At 48.5% G+C, this 24,167-nt stretch overlaps 1 long non-coding RNA gene across 1 annotated transcript in view; it reads left to right on the plus strand.

The window, feature by feature from the left end:
• The window catches only part of LOC147823009 (uncharacterized), a 193,982-nt gene that overhangs the window by 12,510 nt on the left and 157,305 nt on the right, over positions 1-24,167 (plus strand). The window contains exons 3-4 of the long non-coding RNA XR_015444861.1: positions 406-19,626; positions 24,084-24,110. This is a non-coding gene — a long non-coding RNA (uncharacterized LOC147823009). The remainder of the gene's footprint in view (positions 1-405; positions 19,627-24,083; positions 24,111-24,167) is intronic.

Consider the following 24,167-nt stretch of genomic DNA (forward strand, 5'->3'; position numbering starts at 1 on the left):
GGGGATATAGTATTTGGTGAATAGCAGTGATGACTACCCCAGAAGCAGAGAAAAAATAAATTCCTGTTTAGGATCTGCCTGAGATCTCACTGTTCTTAATTAATTGAATCTGAATTAAAGATAATTTACCATAAATGTCTGTCAAAAGCCTCGATTGCCTATGTTCATGCAGGCCTGGCCCTCCCTCAGAATGACTGCCATCGATCTGTGATTATTCTCGTAACTGTAATTTACAACTTGATAACAACACCCAGAGAAATTCCTAAGCAACCCAATGAGCAATTTTAAGAAGAAAAAAAAAATCAATTCTAGTTCTCCAGAGTGCAAGGGGACATTTAATACAGTAAATTGTCTGAGCTCAGCTAGAGAGGGAATAAAGAAAAGCATTTATTTTCTTATTCACAGCTTCCTGGGAGCTTTTGACCCTCATCTGGGAACCATGTTTCCCAAACAATCCAGGAGGAGAGAGCCGAGGTTGGCACTGCCTCCCGAGACAGGCTGAGCTCCTCTGCAGCCTCCCACGAGCTCCGGTCGCACCCACATACACCAAGTGAGGCACTGAGTCAATAAGAAACATGAGTAGTGTCACAAAGTGATCCCAGGCGTGCGTGTGTTCACCTCCACCTGTGAGCAGCTGGGACAGGGCCTGTTCCGGCCCCTTTCTGTCCCTTGGACACACAGACCCAAGAAGGCAAGCTCCGAAATTCTGCCCAGCACTTTCACTGTGTCGGCCTCCCTCATTTCTTGCTGCCTGAGATAGTCTCTCCTACAAATTACAATTGTTTTCTTTTAAGAAAAATCTCTAGATAGCTCTTGTGCTGTTGCAAACCACAATGATTCATAATGAATCATCCCCAGAGGGCATGTTTCCATGAAGTCTTTCCTACTTCCTTCTGGTTCTGGCGACTGAGTAATCAGAGGATGTAAGAGCCCTTGTTCCCTGCCATAAAATAAGTTTATAGAGATATAATTAGCAATAGTATTAACTTCGTTTGGACTTAGCTGGGCTAAATGTCCTATAAGAGTTGTTTACGAGGCGGTATGACTGGTTATGGTATTAATAATGCGAATAGCCAGAAATATCAATATTGCTCCCACTTATTGCCTCCTAATGAGGTTGCCTGTGGAGTTCTGGGGTGGGGATGAGCTGGTAGATTTATAGAAAGTTGTAAGAAAGCACTTAGGAGTCATTAAAAGGAATTTGGTAACCTCGAAATGCAGGGCCTTTGTCCTTTGATTTATCATCTCCGGGAAAGTCTCCATGTACAGATTGTACTGGCCTGGGACACAGCGTTCTTGAGATGTCCACCCGTGGCCCACCTGGACGCACCTTCTCTGGGGCCCAGCTCTCTTGTGACTTCATCCCGGAAGCACATGGCACTCTTTAGGGTCGTGGAAGCTTCAGCATCTTTTATAGCACTGGGGCAGAAACAGTCCTGCATTCCCTCCCTCTGAGGGCCCCAATCTTGTGTCTTCCAGCACTCTGACAGGTATGGCACATCTAGATGCTCAGAGAATTTAGGGAGCAGAGCCTGGGGGCCTTAGATACCAGCTAGTCCAGCTGGCCTTTTCCAGATGGGGAGGACAGGGTCAGACTGGAGGTGAGGGGCAGAACGCAGGGAAGAGCTCTCTCCCGGTTCCTGGACCCAGCCTTTAAACGGATGGATGGCAGGAGAGCGGAAGCTCAGGCCATGCTTGAGTCCAGATGCTCCTGCTAACAGAGGAAGGTGCTTGTAGGTTCTGCAGTGTGATGGGGAGGACCAAGGCAGGCCAGCATCAGCTACCAGACCTGTCCTTTTCAGGCTTGGCTGTGCCGGAGCCTCAGCTTCCTTCTCCGGGAAGTAGGGCTGATCTTCGGTCCTGGTGGCTGCCCTGTGTGCCTGTGAGAATCACATGGAAGACCCCTGAGACAGTCCTCGTGTGTCCAAGCCCCCTGCCTCATCTGGGCAGAGCAGGCTCTGGGGACGGAGGGGTGGTGAGTATGGCCAGCGCCCTCTGCCCACACTTTTCCCCTGGGCTGGCAGTGATGGCGCCTCTGTCCTCCTATGGTGGATGGTGCTTCTAGCTAGATCCCTGCTGGAGCTTCTGGGAGCTGTTTTCAGCCATACTGGGTGGCATCCTGGCGCATAGAGTACCATGCAGCTGGCTTGTTTGGCTTGTCCTGACATATGGCCGAGAAACCTTCTCACTGGCATATTAGCTCATCACCATGCAGCTCCAGACCTCTCAGCCCGCTGTACCTTTTGTCTCAACTGAAAACACAAGCCCGAGCACAGAATGAGGTCACCCATTGCTGCTGGGCTAGGCTTCTGATGAGCTCCTGGGCCCATAGGTTCACAGAGGCAGGCACATACTTGTTGATGTTTTCCCTGGAGCCTGCATGAGAGAGAAGCTTGCTCAGAGCCGGGCTGACTCTGACTACCCTACATGGGAACCCTGGCCCTCAGAGGGCTGAGGCCTTATCAAGGCCTCCCGGGAGTCCCAAACCAAGGTGCGTCACTGGATCCATTCCCATCACAGAGGCGATCAGCTGGGCAGGGCAGCGGGACCTTGGCTGTGAGGGTGGAGAAAGAAAGGGTCCTGGTGCAGGCCTGTATCTCTGCGAAGGCCTCTCCCTTAGGCGTGGCGGTGAGGGTCTTCTTTGCAGACCTTCGGGGATCCAGCAGTTTTGGGCTCTTTTCCAGCACTCTGTGTTCAGCAGGGATGGCAGACCCACTGCCCTTTGTCTTCTCCTCTGCCCACAACAGGAGGGGACCCATTAGCCTGTGAGCTCCCGAGCATCGACAGCTGCCTGACGCCTCTCCATACTCATCATGGTGGACACAGAAGCCGTCTAGTTACAGGAGGGGCTGAATAGATGAATGTGGGGGGAGGGCGCTCAGAAGGAAGAAAGGGTTGTTTGACTTAGGCATGGGGACCAAGAAATGTTTGAGTCTTTCCTTGGAAGAAAGAGAGAATCCCTGTGAACATCCCAGGACGAGGCAGCCCCTTTCAGAGGTCTCCAAGGAGCAGTGTGTGGGGGAAGCACGCAGGCCCGGGAAGTCTCCTGCCTGGGTGCACTCAGCCCTCTGACGTCAAGACTGCTGTTTTACAGCTTCTCTTAGCCCCATTCAGGTCCTAATACGCCAGCATAAATTGAGTTACAACATCGAAAGCTCTTTGTTTAGTGAACCAAGCACTTTGCATTAGTTACTACATCTGTCTTGTTATTTTGCATCATCTTTGCTAGAAGCCTGCATGTGTGTCCTGGAGGAGGAAGCTGTAAAGACTAAGTGATTTATGAAATCTATTTTGTTCTTTTCGGTTATTCTTAAATGGGATAAACAGTGGTGTCTGGGCTCCAGCATTTGTGAGGGAGGAGGGCAATGGTCCAGTGTCTTCCTTGGTCCTGCAGGATCATAGTGCTCACGGTGCTCAGCACCCAGCTGGCCCGGGGCACATCTGGCTTATCTCTGTCCTCTAAACTTTTACAAACAGGTAACCGATAGGGCACAGGTTCCTACAGAGTGGACTCGGGGATGTGACTAGTGGTAAAATGGCCTATTCCTTTTATTTATAAGGTTTAAAAAATAGCACTTCCACTCATTTTTAAAGTAATGTGGTATATATTACAGAAAATGTGTAAAATAGAGATGAAGCAGGGTAAAAAACTAATCCCAAATCGGAGCACTGAGGATGAAACACTAGCACTTTAATGTGCAGTAATCTTGACTTCGTAGGTGTGTGTGTGTGTGTGTGTGTGTGTGTGTGTGTGTATGTACTGTACACACACACTTATAATTCTCACAGGAAAGGGGTCAAAGTGTGTTAGTTTTTTCTTTTTTTTCGAGGCAAAGTCTCACTGAGTTGCCCAGGCTGGCCTGGAATTTGCAATCCTCCTGTCTCAGCCTCCTAAGTAGCTGGGGTTATGGAAGTGCACCCCTGAGCCTGGCTCATGTTTGTTTTTCCTCCCCACAGTCGTGGTGCCTCTGGTCCCCAGGAAGCTGACTGAGCTGTCAGCTTACCCCAGCCACCTTTGCTCCCTCCCCCATCCAGGGAGTAGTCTCAGCTTTACACTCAGCAGGGGACCTGAAGTGTCACCAACCGTGTGTCACCAACCGTGTGTCCCCAAGGCCCACAGCTCTGTGTCCCATGGGGCAGGGTCCCCATGTCACTCCAGGGCAGGAGTTGGGGGAGTCTCCCCTTCAGCTTCCCTTGATGGCACTGCCACTTAGGGAGTCCTGGCTCTTCTGAGTGCCCCATGGCTCTGCCATGCGCAGGGGCTGGGACGGTTGTGGGTATGCCCTGTGTGACTGGCTTCTCAGGTTTTGAGGCAAATCATGATCCCTGAGCCGCGCAGGATTCTGGCTGTGCTCATGCCTCCTGCTCTGTCCTTTGCCATCTCCTGGGTCATTGAAGAGGACCTCCTCTTGCTTGCAGATGGCTCCAGGAAGATATGTGAACAGCCTTATATGGAGCACACAGCACTGGGGATGGGATGTCTGGGAGAAACCCAGGGCACTGTGGGCCGTTTCAGCTTTTGGAGGAAAATAATACAACAGTGGTCTGTACATTTATGCATCTGCTCCCTGGCCTTAAGCAAAACTCCAGTTTTCCTCTCTTGGTCACTCACAGGTGCTGTTAAAGTGTCTCCGTCCTAGTGCAGACATAAGCGAGAGACGTGGTCAATGTCCCCTTCGCGTACCCAGTGAGACCAATCCCCCATGTCAGAAGCGTGTCGTCCTGAGACCCTATCTGCAGTGAAATCAGCTGAGCTCAGGGGCAGCATGAGGGGAGGCAGGGTGTTCTCAGGGTGGGATGCAGCTCCCCAGTCAATATTCTCTGACCTCCGAGCTCACCCTGGCTTGGTTCGGTCGATCCTCCCGCTGCTGTCAGGAAACTTGTCCTTGAACATGGCTGAGCGATTCGTTACCTGTCGGAGGCAGCCAGGTGTGTCTGTACTCGGCTGTGCTGGGGGCTCGTTTGGTTGGCTTAGTAATTAAAAGCAAACAAAGCTTGGATGGAGACCGATTGGTGTTGCTGGGGGCACCGAGGCAGAAACAAGTGGGAAGGAAGCCAGGTGCCAGAGCTGAGAAGATGTGATGTGGCCTTCTGAGAGGTGACAGGAGAGAGCAGATTCCCTGGGGTGGGGGACACAAGGCTCCATGGCAGGGCATCTTGTCAGAGCCACAGAGCTACTGCTCCCTCCTGGCCTGGGGTGGGACTGGCACTCCGCGTGCAGATAAGCCCGTGGTGAGAGAGGAGTGCGAAGCTGGTTCTCAGAACTCTGTCCTGCTGGGCCCTTTTATTGGAATTAAACTGGGTGTTGGCAGCATCTTAAGAAGAGACTGAGTTTTAGTAGCTAAGAGAATGGCAGAGCTGGGATTCAAACCTAGAGTTTCCTGACCCCAAAGCTAAGCTCCTGCTTTTTTATCCACAGGTTGGGGTGATGAATGCCCCCCCCCCCCCGATATGTCTGCATCCCTGAACCCTGCACGTGTTACTTTATGTAGAAAAAATATTTCTGCAGGTGTAACTAAGGCTCTTGTGATGGAGTGGGAGTCCTTGATTATTGTGGTGGGCCCTAGCTTCAGTGTTCTTACCAGAAGAGAAAGATCAAGGGGAATTTGAGACAGACAGAGAGGAGACGCAGACAGAGAAGGGGGCAAATGTGACCCTAAAGGCAGAGACTGGAGTGATGTAGCTGTACCTTAAGGAGATCTGACAGCCACTAGACGCTAGAAGAGGCAAACAAACAATTTTCCCTTAGAGCCATTGGTGGCTTCCCAATGGCCTTGCAGAATTTTGGACTCTTGGGCCCCAGAACTATCAAAGAGTGATTTTCTTTGTTAGAAGCTGCTCAGTCTGTAATGGTTTGTTACACAGCCCCTGGAAATGAATACTGGGTACCCCAATTCATGTCAGAAGCTGGGATTTTCAGCTCCTTTGCAACCAGAGCAACATAATTTTGGATATCAAAGGCAGCCCTGTTGGCTGTGGCCTGGGTGGGAGCCATGGGGGTGTCACCTGAATCCATCCCTTGACATCGCAAGCTGCCATAGTTTCAATGTCCTTCTTGTGTACCCCAGGGTCCCCAGGCATGGAGCACGGTGAAAGCTGACCTGATGGTGCATATATTTTTTATGAATGGATTTTGCTCAGCACAGAGGTTGCCTGTTTCTTGCCTGGAGGCAGCGGCTGGAACTTGGTGCTGTTTCGGGTAGCCTCACCGGCTGATCCCACCGGAACGTTATAAATAGCAGCCAGGGATGGGTTCTGAGTGCCTTCAAGTGGAACCACAATCACTTGATGACAGTGGAGCCCAGGGGAGACAGCTCGAGGCTGGGGGGAGTCGCTTCTCCTCCGCTCTGACAGTAATCAGAGCAGGCAGATGTCTCCGACAGCTGGGGCTAATGGGCTGTCAGACAGGGTCGCACCAACCTGGGACATCGTCTGTGCTCCCTGGCCCAGGTCCAGGCCATCCCGAGGGCACTCAAGCACGGGGATGTCGTCAGGGCCTACTTCGGGAGGCCATGCCCCTCCCTGCCCAGGGAACACTCAAGAGGGTTAGGGGCCTCCTCCTTCCATCCGGGACAGTTGTAGTTTTCATCTGTGGGAAATGCTCATTTGAATTATTGATGAGAGATTAAAACCAAGCTAATTCAGTTCAATTCTCCAATAGACGAAACTATTTATAATTAACCTAGGGGCAAAGGTCAATGCCGTGGTAAATGGCTGCAGTGGTAGAGGAAATGCAATGAAGAGCTAGTTTGTGCTAACTCTGTGAGGATTTTCCTGAAAAGCACCTTGAAACCGAAGTTTGGTGCCACCTGAGAGATCCTTATTTCAGCCTCAGAACTTTTTGGAGCAAGGGATCAGCAGGGTTTATTTCTTGAATACATAGTTGAGAAAAGGGAGTGAGCTGCTGGCTTCCAGGGCATGTGTCCTCCAAAGTGGCATGGGAGTGGGGGACTGGGGAGACCCGTGGCCTAGATTTGACTGGCAAGACTCAGGATTTGACTCAGGAGTTGCTGTACAAGCCAGGCAAGGCACCGAGTCCCAGAGTAAAACCTCAGAGTCTCACTGAGGAGAGGATTGGGCCAGGCCTTGGGCCCTCCATCTCTGCCACCCAGAACTCCTAACCTGTGGCTGTCATGAGTGATTCCAGGGAACGACCGGAAACGGCTGGCTAACACCTGGACGGCCCATCTGTTTTCATATTCAGCCACTTCCGGGGGAGTGGGGAACAGATCATGTTCTTGCCTTGCCTGAGCCTGGAGTCAGGTCTTGGTGGGAGTCCTGTGCTGAAATACCACGCAGCGACCTTGGCAAGTAAGTGGATCGGCATTCTGGCATGGGGGAGTGGTTTTTCTGACACAGTCTGACTCCACCTGTCCCCTGCTCTGGGATGCTTGCATGTTTTGGGCAGGAAAATCCAGGCTCCGTTACATTGATAATGGCTGTCCTGGTAGGGGCTGGCACACAGATTGCTTGACTACCCATGACACCTCTAGAGAGTCATGGAAAGGAGCTGGCCATCTTTGCCCTGAGTCTTTTAACTTCTCCGATGGAGCTGAGTGACGAATCACCTTTTGTTTAATATGGTAAGATGTATTTGGGTGCTATGATATTGTGAAATCTGTATTTGCTCTTGACTGTTGTTGGAATCTGAAGTGTCCCCCCCAAATGCCCATGTGTTAAAGCCCTCTTCCCCAGCCCATGATGTCCCTGAGAGGTGGTGGAACTTTTAGTAGTGGGGCCTCTTTGAAGGATGTATGGTCATTAGGGGTGTGCCTTTGAAGGACATATTGGGATCCTGACCCCTTTTTCTCTTCTTGCTCTCCAGCCAGGAAGCTTACGGGCCTCCTCTACCATACACTTGCACCATGATATAGTGCCTTCCCACAGGCCAAAAGGCAACGGGGCTAAGTGATCATAGATCGAAACTTCGGAGCCAAAATAAATCCTTCCTTTCCTTTATTTTTCTTTGAGACAAGGTCTCACTATATAGTTCAGGCTGACTTTGAACTCATTCCGTAGCCCAGGCTGGCCTCAAACTGGTAGCAGTCCTACCTCAGCCTCCGGAGTGCTCTGATTACAGGGGCGCACCACGACACCCGGCTGTCCTCCTTTGAAGTTGATTATCTCAGGTATTTTGTCACAGTACCTGAAGACTGAGTAACATACTGTTCTTGCCAGTTTCCGGGGACAGAACTCCTAAAACCCGTGGACTCCCCAGAATGCTAAGAGTTGTTTTATATGCTAATGGGGTGATGATTGGCTGGGGCCCCTAGAGTGCCTCGGGATGGGGGTCTGGTGACCAGAAACCAAGGCCTAATGAGGAGGTTGAGATTTTGAGCCCCACCCGCTAACCTCCAGGTAGAAGAGGAAAGCTGAAGGTTGATCACAGTGAGCAATGAATTAATCAATCGTGCCTACAGAATGACATTTGTGGGAACCTCGATTCATAACCAGTTGTTCAAAAGTGTAGGTGACAACCTCCTACTTGTGACGGGTGTGCAATTGGTATCTGAAGTGCAATCTTGTAGACCCAAACCCTTAACCTGTGGGATCTGACCCTGTTTCCAGGCAGACAGTATGAGAATTGAATTGAATCAGAGGAAACTCAGGGACCTCTGGAGAACTGCATGATGTGTGGGGAGCCCTCCCCCACATCTGGTGTCAGAAGTGTTGTACTGAGTGACGTGGGAGTAGGGGGAATGCTTTGGGTATTTTCCTAACTCTTTGGTGGCATAATATCTATCTAGCAGCCAAACTTCAAAAAAATTTAAGCCTTACAAAGATATTCAGTATGTAAAACAAATGAAAATGGAGGGGACTTGGGACCCTACTCCAAAGGCAGGGTGGCTTCTGAGGGACCACAAGGATGCCTTGTAGTTTGCTCCCAGTTCTGAGATATGCTGGCATTGGTGAGAAACCACTCAGTGATATAGTCAACTGTCTTGTTTTGCAGGAGGGGGGCCTGAGATGGAGAGAGGGGATTGGACTGGAACGTGGATCCCAGTGGGCTCCTGGCCAAACGGGGTTCTCTTGGTTTTTAGCTTGGTGGAGAAGGAGGAAGGAGAGGGTGGTCTGTCTGTGACACCACACTGCCCCTCTATGAGCTCTGCTTGGCCATGCTGGACAACTGGGTCTTTGATTTCCTGAGGGCAGGGCCTCCCATGAGATCTCCTGATGGTGGATGCTGTGACTGTCCCTAAAGACTCATTTTGGGCTAAGGTCTCACTGTTTGAGGAGCCTGCAGCAGCCTCTGGGAAGCAGAACGGAGGGGGAGGGAAGGGTGATTCTGGGTACAGGGACTTTGCTTGGGAGACCACTAGAGCCCTGTCCTGTGGAATGTGATTGTAGCTCCCTGGACCAACAGGCTGCTGTGGGATACTCTCGTCTGATGTCTGACTCTGACTCATTTCCCAGAGGGCTGAAGCTGATTTTGCAGAGTTGATTGGGGTACATGGGTGGCTCCAGAGTGCCTGGTGGTGGCCAGCTCTGGATCCTGCTTTCTGTCTTTTTACTTGTCGTTGACCCTGCAGAAGCTCCTATGGTTTAGACTTGCAGATTAGTCTGCTGAGCCTATGAGCCTGTTATTAATGGTCTGTTTCTATGCTCAGGTCCCCAGCCCCACTTTATACCCCCAATGGAAGTTAATCCAAGGCAGAGACACTCTTTTGTTCACTGCTGAAATTCAAGTAAGATCTCAATAGATACTGTCAAAAGGATGAATGAACAAATGCATGTTTTCTGTCCACATGTATGCAGGTCTTTAACTTTTCTCTGGGAGGTGATCCATCCTTCCTTCCTTCCTTCCTTCCTTCCTTCCTTCCTTCCTTCCTTCCTTCCTTCCTTTGGCCCTTCTTCCTTTCTTTCCCTTTTTCTTTCTCTTTGCCTTTCTTTAGGTGAAGTAAAGGTTCAGAGATCCTAAGAAAGAGGGTTTAATGTAGACTGAAGGACTAAAATCTACTTCTTAAACATGGGATCCATATTCCTTTTGAAATAACACCTTCCCAAGATGGTTGTGTCTCTGAATCTCCATGCAAGTCCATGGAATGTCAGCATCCTCAGCTTTCCAGCTTCACGTGGGACCCTACATTATTTCATACAGTTCCAGCCTCATCGTTCTAGATTTATGTAGTGTTGAAGTCTGTTCTCTCCTCTTAGTAGTGAAGAGATAAACAATTCTGCTGTGTGTAACCCATGATTTTAATTGGATCTTAGAGCAGTTTTAAATGAATGAATGAATGAATGAATGAAGCTTGTGGGTTGTAAGAACATGCTCTTCTAGCCATGAGTTGAAACTATTACATTCATTTTCTAAGGACCTCTTCTTCCTCTGCTAGATTATTTGCAGACACCTGTCAATGCTGCATATAAATTGAGGTCTCAAAAGGCTAACTTAACAATTAATCAGAAACATCTGCAAGCGCCCTGAAATGGAAGTTGTCCCATGATCGTAAGAGGAAATCTACCTTCAGAGACCTCTTGTTATTGAAGATGTGCACCTTAGACACATCAAGGGACTCTGGAGTGAACCCTGTTTATAGGAGTTCAAAGGGGCGAGGAGTGTTCATACATCAAAGACGTAATTCCTAACGTTTTGTCATATCAGCTTTTCTCTTTTTTCTTGCAATGCTAACTCTTGGGAGAAAAGTCATCTCTGTTACTCAAGGAAGCAGCGGGTTTGATTTAGAATGTGCACAAGCATGACCCCCGAGGTCACTGTCTTTATTCCTCCCTTCCTACTGGAACTCCTCTGGGCTCCTCTAAGACACTTGGTATCTGATCCCTGTGCCTGTCCTGCTCCTTTCTCTTGCTTCACCATACTGTTGGCCCCTGAATTTTGGAACAGAACCCTAACCTTTAGCCCTTCACTCCTTATCCTCTCTGAGCATGCTGGGTTCTGCAAACTGCTCTGGAATTTTCAGGGCCTTCCTAGCGCTCCCAGAATGAAGTAGGACCTTCTGGCCCTGGTGTCCAGGCCCTGTGTGATCAGCCTGACACTGCTTCACAGCAGCCTCTCCCCTGCCCCCTTGCGTGCCCAGGCTCTCTACTTGACCAGGGCTCTCCGTGATGTCCCTCACTCCTCACCCCAGAACTGCTAATTTTTGCCTTCAGACTCTTGCTCCCACTGTTTCTAGGGTGGTCCATATTATTTGTTACCTCAATCATGATTGTTTTGATAACAAAAGGGGTCACTATTAATAATTATTCTAGGGTGATGGGCACCTATTGGGTGGTCCTAGAACACCAGACCACACGATTACCTTATCTAGGTCCAACTCTTGTTCTCTTTCGCTTTCCATCTCCATTCTCCCTCCTACAGGTTCAGCTCAAGTCTTTCCTGTCTTTGATGACTGGTTTCCAAGAAGCTTCTTGGGCTTCGGTCTGAGTTTCTACGTCAAGGTGACAAGGCTGTATGCCTAGGGTGCTTTTCCCTGGCTTTGCACCCACCGTCTGGTAGGTGGGTGTTGGTGCCCAGATTCGGAGCACAGGTTCTGGAGCAAGATTGCTACTGTCAGTACCAAGAATTGGGCCACAGGTAAAAGCACAGTATCACTCAGTTATGTGTGTTTATGCACATAGTGTGTTATATCTGCATTCTTCTTGGCTTTCTGAATCACTCCCTTATTCTTAGGGAATTTCCACCTTTTAAAGCAGAACCTCTTTTCTTTTCTTTTGTGGTATCGGGGATCGAACTCAGGACGTTGCACTTGCAAGACAGGCGCGGTGCCACTGAGCTACATCCCCGGCCCAGAACCTGTTTCTTAATATGTATAATTGAAAATGCCTGTGCTTTCTCACCTCCCTTGCAACCAGGGTACAGAAGGGGACCATCTGGACCCCAGTCTGGAGAAGGTGGCACCTGTGACGGTGGGCGGGGGTCCTACTGGTGGTGGCTCATGGCAGGTGTTGATGACAGCTCTGGCTGAGTTGTCTGCGGTGGCTTCACAGGACCAGTTCTGAAGCAGATTTGGGGGGAGACCTTCTCACCGCTGTACCTCTGGGCCTGTTCTCCGGCCTTTCTGGCGACTCTCAGAGCTATTTAACTTCCTTTAGTACATAAAACGTTAACCAGAAGCAAAAGAAGAGAGAGAAAAGTCACATAAGGAACCCTCACCCCTGGATTCCTTCCAGGCAGATTTAACTATTACAAAAATTTGTTCTGCTTCTCTTCCTCTTTTTTTACTCATCTCTTTTTTCTCTTTCTTTGCAAAAAGAATTTTAAGAATATTTCCTTCCTAATCCTTTAGTGTAAGTCTCTAAGAAACAAAGACATTTTTTTATTTAACCTTACTATTTTCACCTTTTTAATAGGGTAAAATTAACAGTAATTCCTTAATATTGTCTCATATTCAGTCTGTATTTCCCTGATTGTCTCAGAATGCCTTTTTATAATTGTATTTAAGTGGGGATTTGCACAAGGTCCATGCTTTGATTTAGTTTCTACATCTCTGAAGCCTCTCCCTTTGCCATGTGATTGGCTTGCTTTGTAGGAGAGATCAGCTGTGAGAAAGGCCTCACATTCTGGCCCATCTGGTCACTTCCTCACAGCGGTATCCTGTGTGTTCTTCTGCCCCTGGCTTAGCCTGGAAGCGGAATTGATTTGAAGACTTGATTACATTTGGGTTTAACTGTCTGGGTAAGAATATTTCATAATGATGTCTGTGCTTCACTTTGCATGGTGTCTAGAGGTTCATAATGCCTGTTTCCCCACTATTAGGGCTGCTAAGTTCGATTAGCTGTTCAGTTGGTGGCAACCTGAATCCTTTGGCGAAAAATTGTGTGTACCTTGTACAACAGTAGGTAACCTGTGGATACTAACATTGTGCCCTGTAAATATCTACCCCCTTCAATTTTTTACCTCTGTTAGCATCCATCAATCATCATCTGTTCAGTAACCTTTAATAAATTTCTTTTTTCCTCAAGTTCACCAGAATGATATATTACAAATAACCCTGATTGAAATTTTAAAATATGATTTTTCTTCTTGAAAAAATCATGGCCATGGCTGGCTACTTTGTATAAATTATCGTCTAAGGCAAGATCTAAAGACATAGAAATGTGTCGGTTTTCTGTTGCACATCTTCAGCCATTAGACATCTCTGAGTGCTACAAATCACACTGAGGGTGAATAGGAAGCTCACCATTTGTAATGTGACAATATTAAGCTGCTGTAAAAAAAAAAAGTAAACATCTCAAATGTCACTGGCCTAATTCAGTGTGGTAGAAACTTCTGTTTTGTGTTGTGTTTTGGACGCTCCTGGTAACAGGTAACTTCTCTCTACACAGTGACTCAGGTATCCAGCATGTTTTTGTTTTGACTCCTCTATCCCTTAGCCCTGAGGTTTTGTGTGTGTGATGGTTAATCTTTGTCATCAACTTGACTGGATTTAGAGACACCTAGAAAGTTGGTAAAGCACACTGGTAGGAGTGTCTGTAAGCTGTTTCTGGAGATGACTGGCATGTGGGCCAGGGAACTGGAGGAAGAGATCTGTCCTGACTGTGGGTGGCACTATCCAACAGGGCGGGCATCCAGATGGAACAAAAAGAGGGAGAACGGGGCGGCCAGCCCCTGTTGTGGCTGTGTCTAGATGTACCACCTGCAAAGCCTCATGCAGCTGGAGGTGAGGCTTTTTCTGGAGTTGATTGATTCATGTTGCACTGCTAGGCTCATGGGCACTAGGATCCAGGGTGCAAGTGCTACACATCCTAAGTAAGCTGCATAAGATTACAGGGGCAGAAAGGCGCTGTTGAGGGCCCCTCTTCCTTCCCTTGTTGCTTTTGCTGTCTTCCACTGCCATGAACTGTTGTCCCTCTGCCACCCTGCCTTGGAGCCAGCCGATTGTGGCCTGAAACCTCTGCAAACTGTGAGCCAAATAAACCTTCGTCCCTTAACTCTGGGTGTCGGGTATTTTGTCTCAGCAATGAGAGAAAAGTGACTAAGTCGGCACCCACGCACAAGCTCAATTCTTTTTTTTGGTACTGGGGATCGAACTCAGGTCCTTGTGCTTGTGAGGCAGGTGGAGAAACCACTGAGCTGAATCCCTGGCCCACAAGCTCAATTCTTAATTGAGCAGGTATGTTTTTTGTTGCTGCCATTGTCTGTGGATATCAGACTCCAGCTTCTTTAGCCTTCCAACATGGACTCATACCAGCGATTCTCCAGGGCACTTCCAAGCCTTCAGCCTTGGATTGGGGCTGCATCCTTGGTTCCTCTTGATCTGAGGGATCCAGCTTTTTGGACTGAGTAGTTACTGGTTTCTCTGCTTCTCCAGTCTGCTCTCTCTCTTCTGGGACTCTTGGTTTGTCTGGAGCTGGCTTTAATGTTATCCACAGATGGAAAGGCGAGGAGCAATATCTCTATGCATTTTCCTTTGGTCATGGTCTTTGCATGAGGAGCTCTCATTCTGTCTGTTGTTGCTCTTCTTGCTGTCCGAATAGTCCCATGATGTCCTTCTGTTCTAGAGAGAATCTGTCTTTAGTGCATACTTGGCCGGATCCAGATGAGTAAGGATTAACCCTCACCCTTTTGTTGAAAGCACAGCATCACAGATCTCTCCAATAATTCTGTTACCAATCAGAATTTTTTTTTTCTTCTAAAGAGAGGGCCTTCTTCCTTTAATCAATGGTTTCACAATTTAATAATTTCTTTTTTTCCTAAACTTGTGAAATTTCCAAAGTCTGACAATAGCCTATAGCAGAATTTGTACTAAATCTTAAAGGGATGCATTAAAACAAGTTTTGAAAACTATAGCTTTCAAAAAGAATCAATTTTTTCTCTTATAACTTCCCTGCAAATTTTAAATGTCGCCAATTATTGCCCTTTTCTGAAAATATGACTCTATTTATTAGAACATCCTATTTATTTATAATGTACATTACATTGCTCTCTAATAGTTTAATGTGTCTTTTTTTTTTCCTCCAGCAAGTTTAGAAGTTTGCAGGGAGAGGAGAATTATAGATCTTGGTTCCTACTTCATCCCCCAGTCAGGGCTGGCCACAAATTTTGCTTGGTGGGTTGGTAGACAGCTCTTCAGTTGCCTAGAAAGGAAGTGAATCATGAAGCCCAGAAACCAAAACTTACAAAAGCTCCAGCTGTACTTGGTTTTGTCATGGAGTTAGGGATCTCGGTCATGGCATTCTTGTACAGTAACTCAGTTTTCTGTCTTGTACAGAGGCTAACAGACGATGTAACGTAAATCACGGACTTAAAACTGAAAGACCATTTAAATGTTCACAGAAAAACTGCAAGTGGCACAGGATATGAGTAGATAAATGTTGGTACCAGAGCCCCAAGGGAAGAAAACCCATGTTGTATCCAGGAAGAATGCTCCCTCTGAGTCTGATGGCTCTGTAATAGCATAAACAATGGCCAGTTCCATAAACGTCACAAATGGGGGATTCGCCCTGGGGTTCCTTCTGGGATCTAATGTAAAGGCACATGGTGGTGACACTGAGGGTCACAAGGGAGAGAAATAAGCAGAGAGAAATGCAGTGCGACAGCTGAACTGTGGCAGCCTGCCAGGTAAGTCACATTGCTCTGCAGGAAGGGTCTTCTAGGGAAGAGGTGTGGGTCTCTCCCGAAAGACGTAGGTCTCCACCTGCTGAGACCTTGCCCTGCAAGTCCAGAGCTGCGCTGCACTAGGAAGAGGGTTCTGGGTGAGAAGACTCGAGTTTGAATCTCACCTTTGTCATTTACTAGAGTTGAGTGACCTTGAGCAAGTCACTGTGCCTGTGAGTCACCAGGTGAAAAATGGAGCTGAAGCTAATAATGCCTACGCGGGCTGTGGTGAGGATTAAAGGCAATCACATCTTCAAGGGCAGAGAGGGGCTGTCACGTTGCCAGTTGATTAACAAGGAAGCGTTGGCCAGGGACAGTTGATATTGGGTCATCCAGCTTGAAAATTCTTCAAGGCTTTCTAGTTTCTGAAAAAAACCCAGACTTTTTCTTTTTCGTTTTTAAAGTCAGCACTGGAAAGTGAAGTTGGGAACAACTTCAGGTCTCTTGTAGAACAATGTGCAGGGGGAGCCTGGTTTCCACTTGACCTGTGCCTGTTGTGAGTTTCCCCGGTCACCAAAACTTGTCTGTAACTCAGATGTTGCCATGCAGTTAGCAAATAAAGAGCGCACAGAGAGACACTTAAAGTAGAGCTTAAAGTTCAAGGAGACCCTCAGCCTAAATGTCACTCTGCAGAGCCGGGAAAGTGTCTCATATGATTGGGAGGAGGGTCCTGCGAGCTCCGCGATGACACCTCTGTGCTTTGCAGCCAGCAAGCAGAGAGCAGAGGCTGGGGGCCCCAGTTGTCTAAAAACAGCCAGGAGGGAAGGTTTCCTCCCATACCAGAGAGATGTTCTTGTTCTTGTTCTTTCCTAGTTGTCTATTATCAAAGGATAGGCTGCTTTCCCGATCTGGTTCTAAGTGGTTCTGATCGAAGCAGAACCCTGCGCTGACTCTGCAGGGGTGGGAAGAAGATGCACGCTGCCCAAGCCTGGCGGGGACACACAGCAGGAGGAGGCTGAGCCTTGAGACAGGCAGGGAGGCTGTGCAAGGGGTGGGTGCGTGAGCGGAGGGCTGGTCTGGTCTGTCTGGCTCGAGAACCCTACTGATGAGGTGTGTGTCCGCTGTCTTCAGACCTGTTATATCAGTCCATGTTTACTAGCAAAAATACAAGATGCTTAAGAATTTGCGGATTGGCTTACGATGGCTGCCCAGAGCTGGGTGTGGAAGTGCAAAAGGTCTCTCTGCGCTCTGGGGATCTGAAGGACCCAGCCAAAGGATCTGCATCGGAAGGCTGAAGGGCCTGCGCTGGAAGCCGGGAGATGACGTCCAAGGTGAGAGCAAAGACTGGAGCTCCTTTGAAAAAAACCAGAAGCGGGTCTTCCTTCTTCATTTCCCCTTTACAGCATTCTGGCTACGATCGTCCCTAGAGTGGGTCTTCCACACCCAGAACCATGCTGAGCCACTTTGGGTAGATGTTTCTTACTCAAGTTGACACAATCAATGCACTATCATGCCTGTCTTTTTCTCAGGGTTTGGCAGGCTGGGTGGGCTTCATGCTGAGCTTTCTGAGGTGAGTGGAGTTCTACAGCAGTCTGGGCAGACAGAGGACTTTGGTACAAAGTTGGAGCAGAAGGTATGGAAATGCACAGGCCCGTTTTTTAAGGCAGACTGAACTGGAGCTTCCCTTGGAATGGGTGGGAAATGCTTACAGCCCTCTGTGGTTTGGAAAATTATGCAGCTATCACAATGTGCTCCATCAGTGGGCCGTGGAAGCTGGATTTAATTTTATGTCCGCCGGGAGATTCCAGCAGTGTGTTTCCATGGTGCAGAATCATTATTTACAATGGAGCACTTACAGAGAAGTAGTAAAGTTAATGGAGGCTTCAGTGGAATTAGCCTTGTTAAGTTCCCCAGTGACACAGCTGGCTCCCCTCTCTATGGGCCCATGCAGCAGGGAGGCAGGGTGAAGGTGGGGATGTGGATGGGATCAAGAGGGACCCACAGAAGCAAGCCCCAGGCCTTCAGATGCTGTGCCTGAGCTCTGTGGTGACGCTGCCTCCCTGTCTCCAGTCCTGCATGGCCTTCCTGTGGGCTCCTGGTCCAGACAGGGCTTGCAGAGAAAATGCTGTGGATTCCAGAGCCCAGCCTTATGCTGAGGCTGAGAGGGAGGCTGGGAGCTGCAGCACATGGCTGGTGAGATGCACATAACCCCTGAGCTCACATTGTCTGAAGAGGCAACCAGGCTGCACCTCGGATGGGCCTCACCAGGATGGCCCATGTGCCATGACAATCTTGGACTGAGGCTCTCCTAGGAGAGGTTGTCATGTCACACGCCTGATTCCCTGTGCTTAGGAGCCAGGCAGATACGGATTTGAATTCAGATTCTGATGGGTGACCTTGAACACGTGATATGGGCTCTTGAGCTTCATTTACCCTGTCTCTAAAACGGGGACAATCATCACACCAGAGACACAGGTGATTGGGCAGACCGAGTCATTTCTGGTAGGGGACACTCTAAGTGCTATGTCAGGTTGTGCTGGCTCTTCACCTGGTGTCTCTCAGCTTCTGCCACCCCTCTAGCTCCATGCTCTGGCCTGAGAGTGCCCAGGCTGCATTTCCTGGTGGCTTCTGGCCGGGTTTTGTTTGTAAGAGGTCAGAGGGGAGAAGAGAAGGGACCCTTGTCATTCCTCATTCTCCTGATCACTTCCTTCTCTTCCAGGGGTGTCTCAGAGGCCAGGCAGCTTGGGAAGTGGGACCCTTCCTTCTCCACACTCCCAGCTCCTCCTTCCTCTTAGACTCCAGGTTGAGGTGAGGCCATGTCCTTCCTTTGTGAACCCCAGCCTTAAGGGAGGTGTTGGCTTCTTGCATTAACAAGTTTGAGTCACCTCATCATATTCTAGCACCTGTTTAAGCAGTTCACAGTGCACCATCTCCTCTGTTTGGAGGACCTAGCATGGTTTCTGTCCCCTCCTTGGGCTCAGTTCAATACTGTGGGGCTCCATTGATCATAGCAAATGCATGGCCTTGGGGTCAGACCAGGAAAGATTTGCACAACCTGACTCCAGTCCTTACTTCCTATGTGACCTGAACTCTCTTGTCTACATGCATAAAAGAGACTCAATTTCACAAGGTTGTTGCTGGGACATAATGAGACATGGGTAGAAGTAAAAAGCTTTACCCGGTGTGCTCAGGAGCAATAATACAGCTTGAGGATGACCTGTAGAAGTATTTGTTGCTTTCTTAGGTTGGCTCGAGGGGTCCTGAAGATGCTACTAGACAGGGAAAGAGAGGTGTTAGGCCTGCGCTGGGGTATTCACAGGGAGCAGGGAGCTTGGGGTGGGGTCCTAGAGGGATCCTTCTTTCTCCATCACCCCCTCCAAGTTTAGCTCAGAGCTCCAGCTAAGCACCAAGGGCTGGGCCCTCCCTGGAGTTGCCTGGTAGGAGGACACTGTGGGCGCTGCAGCCTTCATCTCTCCATCTCCAGAGCTCAGATCAGTGAGGACATGGCAGTGCCTCCGTCTGGGGAGCCTCTGGTAAGTGTGGCTTTAAAATCTATCTAGTCACTCACTTTACCTAATTAACCAATGACCTAACACCAACCTATAATATTATTTTCTGCTCAGAATGACAGTAGAGCTAGAATATTTTATCTGCTGTCAATGGCCGACTTCCATCACTTGCTCGCCCAGAGCTCCCAGTGGGGATTGGGGCACTGGCCCACCCCGTGGGTTATCTGAGAGTTGCAGGACCCAGGAGCCAATCAATGCACCATCCTGTCCTTCAGGTCCCTGCAAGTGCCAGGTCAGCATCCTTGCTGTAAATGATTTTCCCTGGGTTTTTTATCTCTAGGAGGGGGAGTTGCGCTGAGCAGACTGAGGCTTGGCAAACCTTGGAAGGATCTGAATCAGCAGAGACAGCTTGCATCCTAAGCAGCTAATCTCATGGCGCGGACCTGCTCACCTGGCCACATTCTGTCTGACCCCGACTTTTCCCAGCTGGTCCTGGGAAGCTGGAGCTGTGTTCAGTGCAGCTGCCGTAGCCCAGAGTGCAAGACTCCCCCGCGCATCTGTGCCCCTCTCGAAACCGCATCCACCTCGACATCCTCTCCGTCAGCCAGACCAACTTCTTGGGTACACATTTCGTGCCTTTTCCCACTTTTCTCACTGGCAGGGAATGCCTTCCTCTCTCTGTGAAGGCCAATCCAATTTGTCCCTTCGGGCTGTGGGGAAACTCCCGCGGCTCTCCAGAGCCTGCCCATCTCCCTCCGTCCTGTTCTCCTCTGCGTTGTATGCTAGATATGTCATTATGTCTTGCTTGAAATTGTTCTCCAGGCCTTTGCTGATGTCGCGCTTAAGTCTCTTTAGTGGTTCCTGTCATGCGTGGGGTTGCACGGCCAACTCTAGCAGGGTGCAGATGTCTCTTTCTGCCCCTTGGTACCTGTCTGGGTTCTCACACCCGGAAGACACAGCTTTCAGGGCATTGCTGTGTGGGCCAGTCAGTCTGCCCTTCCCCACCTGTGGATAAAGGAGAAACCCCCGGCGGATTAGGGGTTTCCAAACCTGACTTTGTTTCAGAAATGTTTGCAAAAGTATTTACCAATGGTATTTGGTAGATCTGGAGCAAGGGTGAGGGAAGGTGTGTTTTTAAACCATTTCCCTCAGGTAATTCTGATATCCAGCAGAATGAGGAAACCATGGCATAGAACCACACACAGGCTGGCCAGTTATCCGCTCAGCTGTGCCATAGCCTGCTCTCTCGGGACAGCTTTATGTAACATATTCCGTTCACTGCTCTCACAAACCACAAACCCCCAGGCTTTGTCACCCAGGGCCAATGTCGCATCCACTTCTCAGCCATGAATAAAGCAGTAGGCAGTCTAGACCTCAAGCCCTGAGTTAGGAAGTAGGCACTATGTACCTTTTCCATAAAAGCAATTTAATCCCGACATCTTGACATTAAATTCTCTAATAAGATTAAGAAAAGCTAGGATAGTTGGATCTAGAATATCTCCCAAAGGCACATGTGTTGAAGGTGTGTTCCCTAGCAGGTGGCAATGCTGGAAGGAGGAAGAAAAAGTAGGTTGCTGGGGTGCCATCTTTCCCTCTTTCCTTCCTAGCTGCCATGAAATGAGTAGCCTTCCTCTACCACACGGTCCCTGCCATGATGTTCTGCCTCACCATAGGCCCAGAAGTAGCAGAGCCAATTGGTCACAGACTGACCCCTCTGAAATGATGAACCTAAATAAACCTTTCCACCTTTAAGTTGATTTTCTCAGGTATTTTGTTATGGCAACAGAAAGCTCCCTAACTCAGTACCATAGCCAAGCATAACTCAAGAATCCTCTTTGGACTTTTCAGTCATTGCTAAAAGATTCCAACGATAGGGGCTCAGTCTTGTACCATGCTGACTCCATGAGCAAGCAACTTGGCTTGTGAGACTCTTCCCCCATTCACTAGAGTTGATACTTACCTTTTCCCCTTGGACTTACTTTACCCCTAGGGAGATAGCAAAGACCCATACCTCTCTTCCACTAGCAGATGGAAAATACATTCGGGGGGAGAATGAAACAGGGAGGTAGCAAGACACTTAGGGAGAATGAAGCCTGTGGCCTCCACAAGTCTGGTTGGGCTTAGGTTCTGTTTTCTCAGGTTTGGGTATCATTTTCCTAACCTAACGAGAGGCACCCAGCAGTAATCTAAATAATCAGCTTCTGTAAAACATGATGTTGAGGATGAGCAAGACATTGTGGGAAGATGAGATTTCTCAGTGACGCTGGCCCACGAGGGCAGGGGGTACGGAGAGTGTTCTGGCAGAGTGTTACACACAGGACAGGCAGCCAGAGAAGAGTCAGTACAGGACACAGTGGCCAAGGCCAGGGCACTGCAGGCTCAACAAGCAAAGTCCTTGTTAGATCGGTGGCATTTTCTTGCCCAGGTATGGGACGTTCCTACCCCTCTAAAGGATGTCTCTGTTCTGTTTAAAGTTGCAATCAACGGTGTTAACAAAAGTGTGCCTGCTGCATACCCTGAGTTCCTGTAGGCTCACTTCTAAGGCAAAGTTTCCTGCTTGTAACCCCATAGGTAGATCTCATCCTGGCTGAGACACAGTCGTTTTTGTGTGTAAAACCCCTACACTGCCGAGACTCCCTTTGACAGCCTGTTCAGGTTCCTTCCCCGGTACATTTGCTTGGGGGCTTTTTACTTTCACTTTACAAATACATGCTGCTTTCTGCTTTCCCGCTCCAATAAACACTTTTGCTCAGTCCTCCTTTGACTCTACCTTGTAATCCTCTCTGGGTTGAGAGAGGAACCCACCAGCCGGATGCTCATAGGTTTCAATCCCGGCTGCACATTAGAGTCACATCTTGATGTCAATCCAGGCTCCTCATCCTGAGGTCCTGACTCAGCTGGTCTTGAGTGAGCCTTGGCCTTGGTTCTGGTGGGCCACTGAAATCTCCAGGCACCCGCTACAAGTCATATTGCTCACAACCATGTACGCAGCACAAGGGGACGTATAAATTAGAGAAAAACATAAGAAAATGTGAACACGTAGGCAGAGTTTAGAAATATCCTTACTAAACACTAGTTGTTATCCAGCTTCCTTGTTTTTTTCCTCCAGGTAAGTTAAAACTATTTCATTGTAGAAATCTATTTCAAAGTGACACCACGGTGTTGCTCACCAATCCCTGAGTGCTGCCTGTGGCTAACCTTACACGTAGACCGAGTTGCTGTGTACTGCTTTCCTTTACTCTCGGAGGCTTCTCTGGCCCTTCTTTTTTCTAGAGGGGAAGCCTAGATCCCCACTAAGTTCTAGGTTCTCTTTCAGAGCTCAGAGGCAGTCTGTGACCAATCTTTTTTCCTGATCATCCTCTTCCATCTGATGTATCTCCTCGCTGAGTGGTTTAACTTTCCTGCAAGGTGAGCAAGGGACACAGGTTATCTATTGCACACCCACAGCCCACCCCACCCAGGTCTGCACACCCAACTGGGCTTCCGGAAGAACCTGCTCTTCGAGCTGAACACTGGAAGACTTTTGCCCTTCAAATCAAGTGAAGCTTCCTTGCAATCTCCAAATGGAAGCTATACATACTGCCTTTTCCTCCTTTTCTCCTCTCTCTAGCCCTGGGCTTCATGCTAGGACCTAGGTGCCCCTCAGGAAACACTCCTGTACTAAATTCAGTCGAGTTTCTCACTCTTCTCACACCAACTCCCCCCTAGAAGGCAAGCACAAGGAATATTAGTGTCAGATTGTGCATCGTCACTTCCGCAGGCTGTCATTGTCCTTGTTAGTGATACCTCCTGGTTTTGCAGCCCCGGTTGCAGGGTATTTGTCTCGGGACAATAAACTTGTCAGAGAAGCCAGGGAAAGGATTTGTTAATATGAAGGTGTGTGACTCAGCTACACTCTCAAATTTCCAAATAAACATCTTATCTCTTTGGAAGGGATTTGCTTTCACACTGCTCAACTAGTTTATAGGATTCATTAATTCTACTATTAGAAACAGATCCATGTTAAAGTCAGTTAGTAAACTATGATGGTCTCTTGGTGGACCAGAAGCCAGCAAATTCTGGAGCCTGATAACAGCAATGCCATGGGAGGAGGAGACAACACTGCTTCTGCTCCTTGGCTGGGAAAACTGGAGCTATCACTTACACATGCAGTGAATTCAGGGCTCTGCAAAGGAGTCTGCGAGAGAAATGTGGAGAAATGGAAGAAAAATCAATGCAGCCTCTGTTTTGTAATCTTAATGCAGGAAAACCTGCATTTTGTAGAAAGATTAAACACATCAGAACAGAGTGCAGCTCAGATTTGACATTACACTTTTCTTTTTGGTATGGGGGATCAAACTTGGGACCTTGCGCTTGCATAAGGAACCACTGAGCTAAATCCCTGACGTTACACTTTTCTTAAATCTACTGTAGACAAAGCTTGCTTGTTCTGGGCCCCCGCATTCCATTCCACATGTGGCTGTTGAGCGATTGAAATGTGGCCACCTCTCATTGAGATGTTCTATAAAATGCACCTGCAAACCTGAAGGTTTGGTACCAAAAATATGCAAAATATCCAATTCATTTTTTGTTGATTGAAGTGGTAGTGTTTTAGATATACTGGGTCAAATGAGATGTGTCTGAATCACTTTTGTCATTGGTGGGACACAATACCTGACATCCACAACTTAAAGGAGGGAAGGTTTATTTAGCTCAAAGTTTGTAGAGGTTTTAATCCACGGCCAGCTGGCTCTAAGGCAGGGCAGCATGGCAGAGGAGAACTAGCTCGCAACATGGTGGTGGGGAGCAGGGAGAGATCAAGGGAGGAGGGAAGGGTATACATAGGCCCTTTCCAGGCCACGCCCCCCATGACCACCTCCTCCCACCAGGCTTCACCTCTCAACATCACAGTCAGCTCTACGTTCATCAATGTAGATTAATTAATCATCAGATTAGGACTAATCCAGTGGTTAGTACCACATCCCATAATCTAATCACCTCCCAAAGCCCCACCTATGAGGCTTTGTGGGGAGGGACATCTAGTTATATAACAAAATATACTATCAAAATTAATTTTACATTTCTTTTTTCCTTTTTAGAAAATGTGGCCACAAGACAACTCAAAGGTACGTTTGTTGCTTGCATTAGTGGCTTATATTCTACTTCTGCAGGACAGGGTGGAG

The sequence above is a fragment of the Heterocephalus glaber genome, unplaced genomic scaffold, assembly GCF_053883595.1.
Source record: "Heterocephalus glaber isolate CG9 unplaced genomic scaffold, H.glaber_assembly_v1.0 deba00001606, whole genome shotgun sequence".
In the NCBI taxonomy this organism is placed as follows: domain Eukaryota; kingdom Metazoa; phylum Chordata; class Mammalia; order Rodentia; family Bathyergidae; genus Heterocephalus; species Heterocephalus glaber.